Source organism: Papaver somniferum, chromosome 7 (genome assembly GCF_003573695.1).
Source record: "Papaver somniferum cultivar HN1 chromosome 7, ASM357369v1, whole genome shotgun sequence".
Lineage (NCBI taxonomy): Eukaryota > Viridiplantae > Streptophyta > Magnoliopsida > Ranunculales > Papaveraceae > Papaver > Papaver somniferum.
In genome coordinates, this window is record NC_039364.1 from 151,345,553 (window position 1) to 151,359,108 (window position 13,556).

At 35.3% G+C, this 13,556-nt stretch overlaps 1 long non-coding RNA gene across 5 annotated transcripts; it reads left to right on the top strand.

Moving 5' to 3' along the window:
• Window positions 1-425: 425 nt before the first annotated feature.
• On the top strand, window positions 426-3,111 carry LOC113293078. Of its 5 annotated transcripts, none has more exons than XR_003332036.1 (8): window positions 426-610; window positions 733-1,328; window positions 1,432-1,563; window positions 1,730-1,849; window positions 2,143-2,214; window positions 2,326-2,470; window positions 2,554-2,699; window positions 2,847-3,111. It is a non-coding gene; the product is annotated as an uncharacterized LOC113293078 (long non-coding RNA). The 5 variants fall into 5 exon arrangements; XR_003332033.1 differs by lacking the exon at window positions 1,730-1,849 and having other exon boundaries at window positions 733-1,185; window positions 1,295-1,328; XR_003332035.1 differs by lacking the exon at window positions 1,730-1,849 and having other exon boundaries at window positions 733-940; window positions 1,059-1,328.
• Window positions 3,112-13,556: the final 10,445 nt, after the last annotated feature.

Below are 13,556 nucleotides of genomic sequence, written 5' to 3' on the forward strand. Positions count from 1 at the left end.
CTACGATGGAATCTCCCCTCCTTTAAAACACTAAGTCATATGAGCTCCCACGTCGCACGGTGAGTGACACCCCTCTCAAATTAAATGAGATAAAAACTTTGAACTAGAGCAATTCTGGAGATGACAAGTGGCGGGACTCTATAGATCGGAGCACTAAAATTTCAGTTACACTCCGTTTACACCGTGTATTTAATTGGCTGTTAGTAACACCGTTAGTGAAAACGTAGGTGTATAACACTTATGTGTGGATTTACACCTAACTAACTACTTACACTTGGTTTACACCAAATACTTCACTGGACGTTACTAACGCCAGTTAGGTAGACAATACATCTGGTAGTTTCTTCTCACTTACGGTGCTCTCTCTGCTGGTGTTCAAAGTGGGTCTCCACACACCAAGAAGAACAGAATTTCGGAAGCAAGGTCTGATGGTTTGAGCTGGTAAAGGTTTGGGGTTTGTTTTGTCCACTGAAGATACAGGGAAGTTATTGAACTGGTGGGAGATTAAAGAGTGTTTGAAGTGTCTGTGATGAATAAGAAATCGGGTTTGTGTTGGGTTCGAGTTTACATCCAGTGAAACGCAAGATTTAATGCCCAAAAACCAGTCAAGGTAAGGGAGTTCTCTGCCATTGAAAGTATGGCTCATTGGCCGTGATTGAGATGGAATTTAGAGTATTGAATGAATGTGTGTGTGTGTGAATGTTTAACATTCTGGGTTCGTCTCGATTGCAGGGAAGGAGATTGATGGTTTTAGAAACCAGTATATGGTAATCTCTCCAATATCAGATTCGTGCACACAGGATGTTCGACAAAAAGTCTGAACCACTATCAAGCTGAGTTTCAACAGGCTAGCCATGGAGAGGGAACCCACCAGTTTTTATACACACGATGTGTAGAAAAGCTGAACTACTGCCAGTTATCCTTTCAAACAATATAATAGGTAGATATCCATTTTAAGTTATCTCAGTGGAAGTTATTATTTCGTGAACCTTTTTAGTGACCGTTTCTTAATGTTGAAAACTGATGTTTATGTGGTATTGTGGAATCCTTTGTTGGAGGAGGAGTAATTGTTTGAAGAGGACAATTCAAAATTGGAGGAGGAGTAATTGTTTGAAGGGGACACCAAGAATTGGTAAACCCCAAGAGCGCACATTGACTTGAGAGAAACAATTTAAGGATATCTGGGTTTGTGATTTCACTTTAAATTTTCATATGAATGGAGAAAACTTGGAGATTCAATGGTTTTGGGTTACAATTACGTTTCTTATTACTTCTTTTATGCCTCTTCAACCAGAATTTTGAGCTTTGTCATTCTCTCAATGATGAAGGTATTTGATTTTTTTTCTTTTTCCTTTTTATTTTTTATTTTTTTTTATTTGTATTGGTGGTTAAGTCTAGATTAAAGTTTGGGTTTGAATGTTTTTGTTGCAGGATTGGCACTGTTGAGATTTAAAGATGGAATTGTTAGTGATCCCTATGGTGCTTTATTGGATTGGAGACAAAATGAGGATGAGGAAAATCAAAACCCATGTTCTTGGTTTGGTGTTCGATGTTCTCATCATGGTAAAGTCGTGACTTTGTTTATTTTCTGAATTGTAGTGGTTGAAATTTTGGTTTGGATTTGGGTTCTATATGGTTGATTGTAGATTTTGCATGAGATAATCATTTGTCATTGAATAATTTTTGTGTGTAATTTGGGCTCCACAATAATACCTTTTGGGTTTTGTAGATCGACAGAAGATTCCAGTCAATTTCCAAAAAACATCAATAATTATTAAAAGTTTGACACTATGATTGAATGCAAGTGCTTTAGTGACAACCTGATAAGACACTATAGTTCTTTGTCGAGGTGGGTGATATGTTTATTTATCGAGTGCTATTCTTGGCGCCTGAGAACTGCAGCCTCGATTTCGTTTCATATAGAAAGAACACAAAGAGAAAGAACTAATGTCAAGTAACAGATTTAGTAGAAATTATGGTGTCAAATTATAACCGAGATGCAATCTTAAGAGCTATTTGTAAAATGTCTGTAATGTTCAGAAAATAAGGCTGTAGTTTCAGTTTATCCATACTAGGTTCTGTATTACATTGGCACTGAGGTTCTTTTGATATATTCTGAAACTTGATTTATTCACGTTGCAGGAACTTAAGAGGTCTTTGTCTCGGAGGAACCCTTGCTCCAGAAGTTGGGAGCCTCATTCACATTAAATCAATGTAAGCGCAGTATAAGCATTCCTTTCACAAAAAAATGACATGATTTTAATTTGAATATAGTGCATTTTTTCCTATTACGGTTTTTAATTTATCCTTTATCGTGATGTGAAGTATTTTGGCGGAATAATTCTTTTACGGGTACAATCCCTGAAGAGATCGAGGAACTGAAGGAGTTGGAGGTGTTAGACTTGGGATACAATAATTTTGCAGGACCTGTTCCTTCTGACCTAGGAAGTAACCTTTCCTTGGCAACCCTGTGAGTGTTCTATATTTATATTTAGGTTTTCTTTTAAATTTCTCCTTATTGAGTTCCCTTTTCACTGTATTTCTAATATGCAGTGCAGCTTACTTGACCACAACAGATTCCTAGGTAGCATTTCCACGTATCTCCGTGAGCTGTAATTGATTTCTGAACTTCAGCTAGATAAGAATCAGCTATCTGATGCTACCCAGGGTTCATCATGCAATAGAGGACCTCTTTCATGGTAGGTGTAATTTAGTGTTTGTTCTGTCCATCGTCCACTTTGAGATGCATGTTGAACTCTTCGTACATTCATTATTCAATGTGTCTCAACAGCGGGATCTCTATGTTTTGAAATTCATATGATGGCATTTGTGTTCATGTCTTCCAGGCCAAATGAGGAAGTTGGATATGTATCTTCAAGAAGGCAGCTCCCACAAAGGAAGTTTGATATGAAGTGGTTACAGAATCTTGCCGTTTCCAAATCATATCGCAGATGAGCATTTTTTTAATTTGGTTTGTGGTCATATCTCGATATCACCACATTTGTTGCTTGCTTGGTGGTCAAAAACTCATGTTATCTGATTCTTTGATTTCCCTTGATATCTTAAGTAGTTAAGTTGTACTTAAATTATTCTTTCCTCCAATATGCTGTAGTGAAGAGTTGATTACAAAGATAAATGGCTTGACTACTTATAAGAATGAGTTAATAGTGGTCAGATGCAAAGAAGTTAAAACCGTTATGTCAATAAATTTTGGGAAAACATTAGGTCTGACCTCTTGCTCTTACCAAAGAAGTTATGTCAATAAATTTTGGGAGAGCCTAAACATAGCATAACCAAGGCAATTTTGTTTACCATCAAAATTCAAAAATAATTATTTAGGCCAATGCTACTACTGTTATTCAAGGCTAACCGTTGGAGTATCGAGGAAAACACACAATCACTTGGTTTGGTTATATATAATTTTATCATCTACAGGTTTTAATTTCAATCATTACCGATCAACCCTTAGTTATGAAAACCTGCCTCACTTGGCGCATCGACATGATTCGACTGACAGATGATCGGGTTTGTAGATGCCGATGTAGAATCACTACCATGTCGTGTCCCAAGGACAAGAAAACCTTATACAAACTGCTGGAAATTTTTGATCTAATTTTGCAAAAGTGGGCAATGCATGATACCCCACAATCTGTGGACCCGAAACCCTAGTTCGCGAATGATTCGTGAATCATTCACGAATTTTTACGTATCACGAATTTTACCGTCTTATTTGCGTACGTTTGCAACTCCGAACCCAAGTCGCGTATTATGTGGCATTCCCGGATTATTCGCGAATCGTTCACGAATTTTACGTATCCCGAATGATACGTCCGCTTAATTCGCCATAAATTCTTTAGCTTTTACTTTTCAAAGACAGCTTTACTGCCTCCCGAGCATACACGACCGAATATTAGACGTGTTGTAATTTTTATGAAACAAAAACGACTGAAGAGATTTGAAGGTGAAGGTGAGAGAGATCTCAAACTCACTAACCAAGCATCTAAACCACCATACGACGTCCTCTTAGATAACTAATGTTGTATATATTATTAATATCATCATATTAAGTTTATTTTTTCTTTAAGTAACTCACACATATGCATAAAAATTGGTCTATGACCTTATAAATACAAATTATTTGTTATATATAGATACCGAATTTTCAGAGCCGAACTCACATTTATAAATCGAATTATACACGTACGTATGCCGTTCCGAATTACTGACGAATCACGTCCCGTTGACCGAATTTTGGACCGAATCTGGATTTTACAAAACCGTATAATACTCGTACGTTTACCGTTCCGTACATTTGACGAATCCCGAATTACTAACTAGGCCCGAAACTAGGTTGCACAGATTTTACTGTACAAAGAACTTGCTTTTGATATTCTCTTCTTCCGCGAACGAACTGATTATCAAAGAATAAAACGCTGCTTTCCTATTCGTAGCTGGATTTAATGGAAATCTAGTGCAAGATAAGCTGAAAATATCCAATTTGGAACAATCTTTAAATGGTATAGCCTTTTTTTTAATTGCTTAGTTAAACCTTCGTGCTTTATCAGTATTCAATTCGAAAGCTTGGCTATTAAGGAAAATATTTCACCTAAAAGGATTATCATTTCTCATTCTTTAATATAAAGTTTAGTCAAATTGATGGACATAATTAGTTCTTAGTAAAAATTTAATGAAACCAATTGGTTGCTAATCTAACGTATCTCGTGGGAACAAGAAGACTTGTAAATGTGATTGAGTGCAATGCAGATACTTTACCAATGTCAAAGGAAATGGCACAATCAACTGTTTAGGTGACCTCAAAACTAGTCATTTGAACCAACATGGCCCCACAAAATCCCAACTAATGCTTTATGTGGGAACGGTACACTTACACTGAGCCGATATTATCTTATACAACTGCCATCTAACATTTGATAGTTTTGTTGCAATTTCTTTTTGATAATTTTATCATGGATTCATATTTTAGTCTTGGATTAGCATGATTTATATGGGTTTGATACCAACATTATTAGGTGTTGATACCATTTAGCCGATCCAGCGATTAGGGTCGTCTAAGATTTTTTTGTCCTATATAAAATGGTATCAGCCCCGAGTAATCTGGTATCAGCCCATATAAATCACGTTGGATTACTTTTAGTTAATATCAAAATTAATTGATGGTCTCGGAAAAATTTAATAACTCTATGGAGAACCGAAAAAGGTTGAATATTACACTGTTCAGTCGATGCTATTGACATAATTGTGACATTGTATCTCATGTTCATTGGTTTAACCAAATAACTAGGAAAGAAAATATTTTTGCTCACACGTGTATTTTCAAACTAGCAACATTGCAACTAACCATTTTACATACTTGTAAAAGCATTGGATTGGTGAAATTTTTTCAGATAATTTTATTGACATTTCGAAACAATTGGTCGTGGTGAGGGGCGTAGCCAGGACTTGTATGCTATGGGGTCAAATAAATTTCATTACCACATTCAAAAAATAATATTTTTGATCTATATTGAGCTGCAATTGAAAATAATATGGAAGTTCTAATTTCTGGTACTTCCCAACCTCGTATCCATGCATAACCACCAATCATAAAATTGGGTATTTTTCCAACTTTATGATAAGCTACTCTTTTGTATCCCTTCGGAAGCTCTGGATTTTAAACTTTGAGTCAAAATAGAATTTGTATTGTGAACTGAATTCAAGGATCAATATGATGTGTTGTATTGGAAATTAGCACCCATTTGAACTATCTTAAACCGCTTAATCTAGTATAATAAGTGATACAAGAGTATCGTAGCTAAGGGACAGCTAAAAGATGCCAGATGAGGCTGATTGTTAGCCTAGGTTTAGTTGATCCATATTACGAATAGAGAGTATCTAGAAAGTACTAGAATAGGTGTAAGTTTAATAACTTGGCCTAGTAGTTTGAGGTTTCCTAACTTAGATAGGATTCCTAGTTTAGATGAGTTCTAAAAACTCATAGCTTTATTTCTTTTTCAGCAAGTTTATACTCCTATAAAAGGAGGAGATTGTTAGGCTAGACAGGTAGAGAAAAACGAGAGAGAGGGCAGCCAGTTTATGGTTTGTAATAGAGTTTTTATTTCACGGTTTAAAAGAAGAAGAATTTAGCAGCAACAATCGTATTCTTATTCTTTTCTGTTTATTATTATTTTCTTCGTGTTCTCTTAATATTTTCTACAAAACAGTACTGACTCTAGGTACCACTGATCGATTACGTATCAAGTGGTATCAGAGCCATGATCTGACTTTTAGGGTTAGTTGTGGTGCATGGTCTCAATACGAATTCAGTATACGCGATTAGGGGAAGATACTGTCGTTCTACCAGACATAAGGAAACCTAGAGGAAGTACTAAAGCCAAGATGGGAAGCGAAGATGACAAGAGTTCTAAACTAACAGACGAAGACAAGTTTGCAAAACTTGAACTTAAGATACAAGATTTAGCAGATACCTTTGCTGCGTTCATGAAAGAACCTAAGCATAGAAAAAAAGTACAAAGGGAGAAAAATAAGAATTAAAAGAAGATGAAGAAGAAAGCACATCATAGGAATAAGAAGTCATTATACCACCCAAGAGAAGTGTTAGAGCATGAGATTGCACTTGTTGGAGATGCTTCTTTACCAAACTTGGATTTATACATGACTTCTATAACCGAGTCCGAGGAAACTAAGAAACAAATACAAGAGTTACTTGAACAAAGGTTAATAGTACCTAGTTGTTCTCCCTCCGGCTCTCCAGTTCTACTTGTACCAAAGAAGATCGTAATCAAGAATAGATAACCATTACCGAGGATCGAAGATCTTCTCGATCAATTAGGGAATGCGATATATTCACTAAGCTTTATCTCAAATCTGGTTATCATAAAGTGCGATTTAAAGAAGAAGACAATAGAGCTCAAAAGTTTATTGAGAAAATAAACAAGATACATACTTTAGTAGAAGCTCGGTTACAAAAGTCGCAAGCTAAATACAAGGCTAAACATGAAAAACACCGCGTTCCTTGTAATTTTTCTAAAGGAGACTTGATATGGCTACGTATAGGTAAAGAGCGGCTCATGGGTGAGGGAAAGAAGCTTAAACCCATACGATATGGACCATTCAGGATATTGAAGCAATTTGGAGATAATTATTTTCAGTTATATAACATTACTTTAATTAAGGGTAATTGTTATGTTTGTAAAATTCCCGGCCATGCGGCAGGAAAATTGTAGACAACATAAAACCTTAATAAGTAGAAATTTAATGCTAATTTAGTTGAAACAAACTAGAACGAGTTTAGTGGCATGATGTCCGAAGTTATCTTAATAACCTATGTGAGAGACTGGCGGGTGGACTCTGGAGCCACCAAGCATATTAGTTAATACAGAGACCTGTTCACCTCCTATAAGAGGATAGGGGATGTCGAGAAACTCTTTATGAGTAACTCATCTGCGAAATAGGTTGCATAAAAGGAAAAGGTCGAGAAAAAGCTCATATCTGTAATATTCTCACATTGAATGACGTTTTCATGTTGCGGATGTTGATACATGAAAAATATTCCCCCTTAGCCGGCCTAGTGCGCCCCTAAAAGGGAGGCAAATCCCACATGAAACATGGGGACTAAAGCCCAAGTCCACTAAAAAAGTATCCATAAGATGGAAAGGACAAAGGAGAAATTAATAGGAAAGAAGGGGGTTGTATTAGAGAAGGAATGACATTAGTAGTAATTAAGGAGTTTTAGGACGACATGATATCATAAAAAGAGGGGCTTTTGAAAAGTCTATATAAAGAGGCATGTAATACAATGAAGGGTATATTTTTCTCTCTCTCCTTTTAGGAATTGGGTGTGTTGTGGCTAGGACTTGTAGAACCAAAATTCACCCCTCAACACCGGGCATATGCAATAATCTTGTATCTTGTTCTGTTGTATATGATAAAAGATTTAAGATTTAAATTGAATCTAGAAAACTTGTTGTAACTAGGCAGTGATTTTTAGGCAAGGGTTATAAGACTTTGGGTCTATATAAGCTTAACGGAAAAACTGATGAAGTGAACATAGTTGATTCTTGTTCTTTCTTTGTGTGATTGAATGTTTTGCATGGTAGACTTTGAACCGTAAACTTATAAGTCAATGCATAAACTGGAGAGTGTAGGCTGCATACCCAAATATAGTTTGGATTTTGAAAAACACAAAAGTTAAATCTTCGTAGAATCAAAATATGCTATAAAACCTTTTAGCAAAATTTATTTAGAGTAATTCTAAGCCCTTAGAATTAATTCAGTTAGACCTAGTTGACATGAAATCAACCCAAAATAAGGTGGTTTATAACTTTCATAGGTGATTGTACGAGGTACTATCTTGTATACTTACTTAGGGGTAAGGATGATGCCTTAGAAGACTTAAGAGTATAAACTTGAAATTGAAAGCGAAGTATATGTTACCACTAAAAGGGTTAGGTCTGAACGTGATGGAAAATATGAAATTCATATAGGAGAACTTTACTTGTTAAATGGAGTTATTCATGAGATCGCACCTCCTTATTCACCATAGTCTAATGGTAAAGTTGAATATAAGAACAGAACCATTAAGGAGATGATCTATGCATTGTTGATCAAAGGATTGTCTAATGGTATAGTTGAATATAAGAACACAACCATTAAGGAGATGATTTATTCCTTGTTGATCAAAGGATTAACTACCAACTTGTGGGGGTGTTTGACTAAGATTGTCATTTCTCTAATTTTGTTATATCCTGAATAGAGTATACTTTAAAGGATCAAATAAAACTCCATATGATTATGGAAAGATAGACAACCTTCTTATGCATACGTCTAAGTGTGGGGGTATTTGGATAAGGTAGTTATTCATTCTCCTAAAAGAACTAGATAGAAACCAAAAATGTTGATTGTGTCTTCATATAGGGTATGTTGAGTATACTTATACATATAGATTTTTGGTTGCACGTTCTGATTTTTCAGACTTTGGTATGATTTTTCTGACTTTGTTGTGAATATTATTAAAGAATCTAGGGATGCCGAGTTCTTTGAACATGTTTATTCTTAAACCTGTACCTCATTAGAGATGTGTTGTTGATCCCATAGATTTATTTTCAAATAGTCAGAACTTATCTTAAAGGAAGATGAAGTCAAGGTTGAGACTAAGAGAACTAAAACAATTAGACTTGAGACTACTTATGAATCAGACTTCATAACGTGCCTATCTTAGTCTGAGCCCCTGACTTGTAAAGAAGCCTTGACATCTACTGAAACCCCATTCTGGTAAGAAGCTTCATTTAGTGAAATGGACTCAGTCCGTCGGAACCATATTTGGGAGCTTGCTAGTTTACCTCCAGGGAGTAAGAGCATGAGATGTAAATGAGTCTTTAGGAGGAAACGTTAGGTATATGGAACAGTGGAAAAATATAAGGCTAGGTTAGTATCTAATGGCTATAAACTAAATAAAGGTGTAAATTTCCTTGATTCTTATTCACCTTTGATGAGAATTACTTCCGTTGAGATGTTAATTGCTATTGCTTTCATTAACAACTTAGAGATATATCAGATGGATGTTAAGACAACTTTTCAAAAACCGTGAATTAGATAAAGAAATTTACGTAGATCAACCTGAGGACTATGTAGTGAAAGGTTGTGAAGACAAAGTTTGTAAGTTGAACAAATATTTATATGGTTTTTAAATAAGCACATAAATAGTGACATGGAAAATTTGATCATGTGACAATGAGTAGTGGATTTAAGTAAATGAATCTGACAAGTATATTTACAAGTAACTTGTTAAGGATGCCTGTGTGATTGTATGCTTGTATGTTGATGATATGCTTGATACAAACATAAATGTGATTAGTTCCACTAAAAACATGCGTTGAATGAGAAAATTTAATTGAAAAACTTAGGCCATGTTGATGTAATCTTAGGGATGATGATTAGAAGATAATCTAAAATTTATGGTCTTAGTCATTCTCATATTGTTTAGTTTGTGCATAAGAGATACAATCAGTCTGATTGTAACCATGCTTGTACCTCGTACGATTATTCTTGTAGACTCAAGAAAAATAAGGGTAATGGAGTATCTTAACTTGAATACTCAAGAGTTATAGGATGTCTGATGAATTTAATGAACTGTAAGAGCCCAGACATTGCCTATATTGTGAGTAAGTTAAGTAGATATACTTGTAGTCCAGAGCAAGAGCATTGGGATGCACTTAGTAGAGTATTGTGGTACATAAAATACTCTATTACCTTTTGTTTGATTTATGAAAGGTATCTTATTGTCCTTGAGGGACTTTGTGATGCAAACTGGATAGTTGACTCAGAGGAGTCTAAGTCTACAAGCAGGAAGGTTTGTTTTTGGAAGATTTCCAAACATACATATATTGCCCAATTCATTATGGAATTTGAGACTATTGCGTTAGATAAAGCACGACAGGGGGCCGAGTTCCTAAGATGCTTTTTAGAAGACATTCCTCTCTGGCATAGGCCCGTGCCAGCTATATCTATACATTGTGTCAGCGTTATTTCCGTTGATTGGATAAAGTCCAGGGAGAATATCGCACAACCTTTGATGAAAGGTTTGTATTAGAGCATAGCTCGGTTGAACCCACCAAACGTTGGTATGTCAAGTTTGGTTGTCATATTTTAGTGAGCCAAAACTCATTTAAAAAGTCGCCTGATTATGTACTACAGTCAACATCGTATAGGTTAGATTGAAAGTATTGGGATATGAGACATTATAAGTATTACGAAGACTTGAAGAAGTGAAGAAGTAAGGAGCTACAACGACAACATCATCCTTACACTTGAGGCTAGTGATATTTGTCTTGAACTGTTTCATTCCCTAACATATCTTTCAAGTCATGCATATTGAAAACATAACTGTGAAGCTGTGTATGATACTCTAGTTAGACATAGTATTAAGGAATACAATACGAGGTTTATTGCGTAACCATTAAACTTTGTATATAAGGCATCAACATAATCGTTTGAATGCTGTTGTCATTATGTATGGGTATAACGTGAAGATTTCATCCTAGGAAACAATGTTTTACATTTGTTTAAAGGAAGTAAATTCATGAATATTTTTTTGTGAATCGAAAGGGAAATCGCTAGGCTTTATTGGTATTCTTATTCATTGCATATCTTTTGAACTACCAATATATGTGATTAGTATAACCGCTCATGACTTGTTTATGTTCTTGGTAAAACTATTCACAAAGGCCTGACTTTTGTATAGGTATGACTTTTATTAGTGAAACCGATCTTAAGTAATCACCTGAGATGGTATGATCGATTTAGTATTATTGGTATGACCAACTCTAGGCAAAGGGGAACCGACCCTATGAAGAGGTGCAACCGATCACAAGAGGGGAATCTATCCTTGTATAAGGTGCAACAAGTTTTTAGTAGAAAGGGGAACCGATCCTATGAACATGAGCAACAATTTTTTAGTGAAAGGGGAACCGATCCTATGGACATGTGCAACAAATACAAGTAGTTACCATAAGTATGTGGGGAACCAATCCTAGTACCTAGTCAACCGAATTTTTGGAAAGCTAGTGTGACTATGCACACTACTCACATGGAGGTACAACCAAAACTTGTTTTGGTAGAACCATGAAACCCATGATTTGTGATTGAGCGTTTTTAATCAATCACATAGTTCTTTAAAGTCAGATGAACCAATTCTAAACTTTTTTGGAAGTGTGGAAAATCGGTTTCAAGATTGTAAGTATGAAAGAGGACTTTCAAAGTAAAGATGTCGATATACTTTGAAGATGTGCAGTAACGTTTATCTTTAATTGTTCAAAGATATTCTTTAATAGCTAAAGGAAAATCTCAGGATCGAAAAATAAGTTGAGAATCTTTTAATTAAGGTTTTTAATTTTATTTTTCGAAAATGAAAATTAGTAATGTGCATTTACTAGTTGGAGATTTTCTAAGAGATTTTCGGTCAATGTTTGGACAAAGCATTTCCAGGAATTATGGAAACCGAATTTGGAATATATTGCATATCTTGAGAATATTTTCGGTTTTGGAAATTCCTTGTTGTCCAAACTTCCTTAGTCTATAAATATCAAAGTTTGTATTTCTAGCAAACTAATCCTCAGAGCCAGCAAAACTACCTCAGTTGTGTTGTTACTGGTGGAGCCGCCTATTCGGAGAGGAAAGTAATCTAATTATGTGAAATCTCTTACGGCCGCTCGGTTTAAAGACTTCTTTGGTATTGAGAAGCTCTATTAGTACCATTGGTGGGAAACTAGATAATTGCGGTTTATCTTTTGTTTTAGATTGATTTGATTGACTAACGGTGGTTGAACCTTGATTGCACCTAGTTTTTTTATGCTTGAGAATCTTCTCTTATGATATAAGATTCACTCAAACTAGATCGAAGTTTCGACGGGGATATTTAGACTGTTTGTAGATCTAAAGACGTATTGTGATAATCCATTGTTAACAGACTCCGTTCTGTGCGTGATTGATCACAAGAGATTCAAGTTGATTATGTGCAGGTGTTTATTGAAGATCTAAGAAGATTTGAAGATAAATAAGACTTTGAAGATTTGTGATTTGGGTTCATAATCTTTGGTGTGCACAATACTTGTTTCGGTAAAAGATGATCCAACTATAATCGGATTATCCTTTTGGTATATTGGATTGATTAGTTGTGTAGATTAGCATCAATACGATTCTTTGTGATTAAAAATATTGATTGCAAAATCTAGACGATTACTTCGGTAATTGTTAGTAGATAGATCTAAGAACCTGACAAAGAAGTTTGTCGGGATAAACGGAAGAGACTTTTCTCGAACTCACATCACTTGGTTGAAAAGAGTTGATACCAAACAGATTTGTTGTTCCTTTACTGTTTGGAATACGAACCAAAGGAATTGTTCCAAGTACGTAACTTATTACAAGTTGGAGGCATGGGAATACAGACGGAACTAGGCTATAGGTTTAGTTGCTTGGTTTCAACTATACGAAGTTGGTTTGATTTTGTATAGCGGCTTAATCCTGAGAGTATTCAATTCTGGATAAGGTCCTGGGGTTTTTCTGCATTTGCGGTTTCCTCGTTAACAAAATATTGTTGTGTCATTTACTTTTATTTTCCGCAATTAAAATTGTTGTTATTATAATTTAAAGTAAATTACACAAACATTAATTCATATTTACTTGATAGTAATCCTATTGTGTTTGGTTAAGTCCGATCCTCTTATCAAGTAAACATACTTCGTTGTTGCACTGTCTCGATCTTGTATCCATAGACGATCACACGAAGTGTGAACCGATTAGTTGTATTGTATCGACTCAATACATAGACAATCATTTTCGGAGAAAGGACTTATAGGTGGAAAATTTTTAGATTGAGGTATATTTGGGTACCCTCGTCTTTTCAATTGGTATCAGAGCAGGCAAACACAAAAAGATCTAACAATCTGTGTTTGATGCAATCCAACCTATAAGACATGATTCAAAGTAAAGTTAAGCGAGAGCGAAAAATAAAGAAAGACTCAGTTAACGTATCTCAAGAC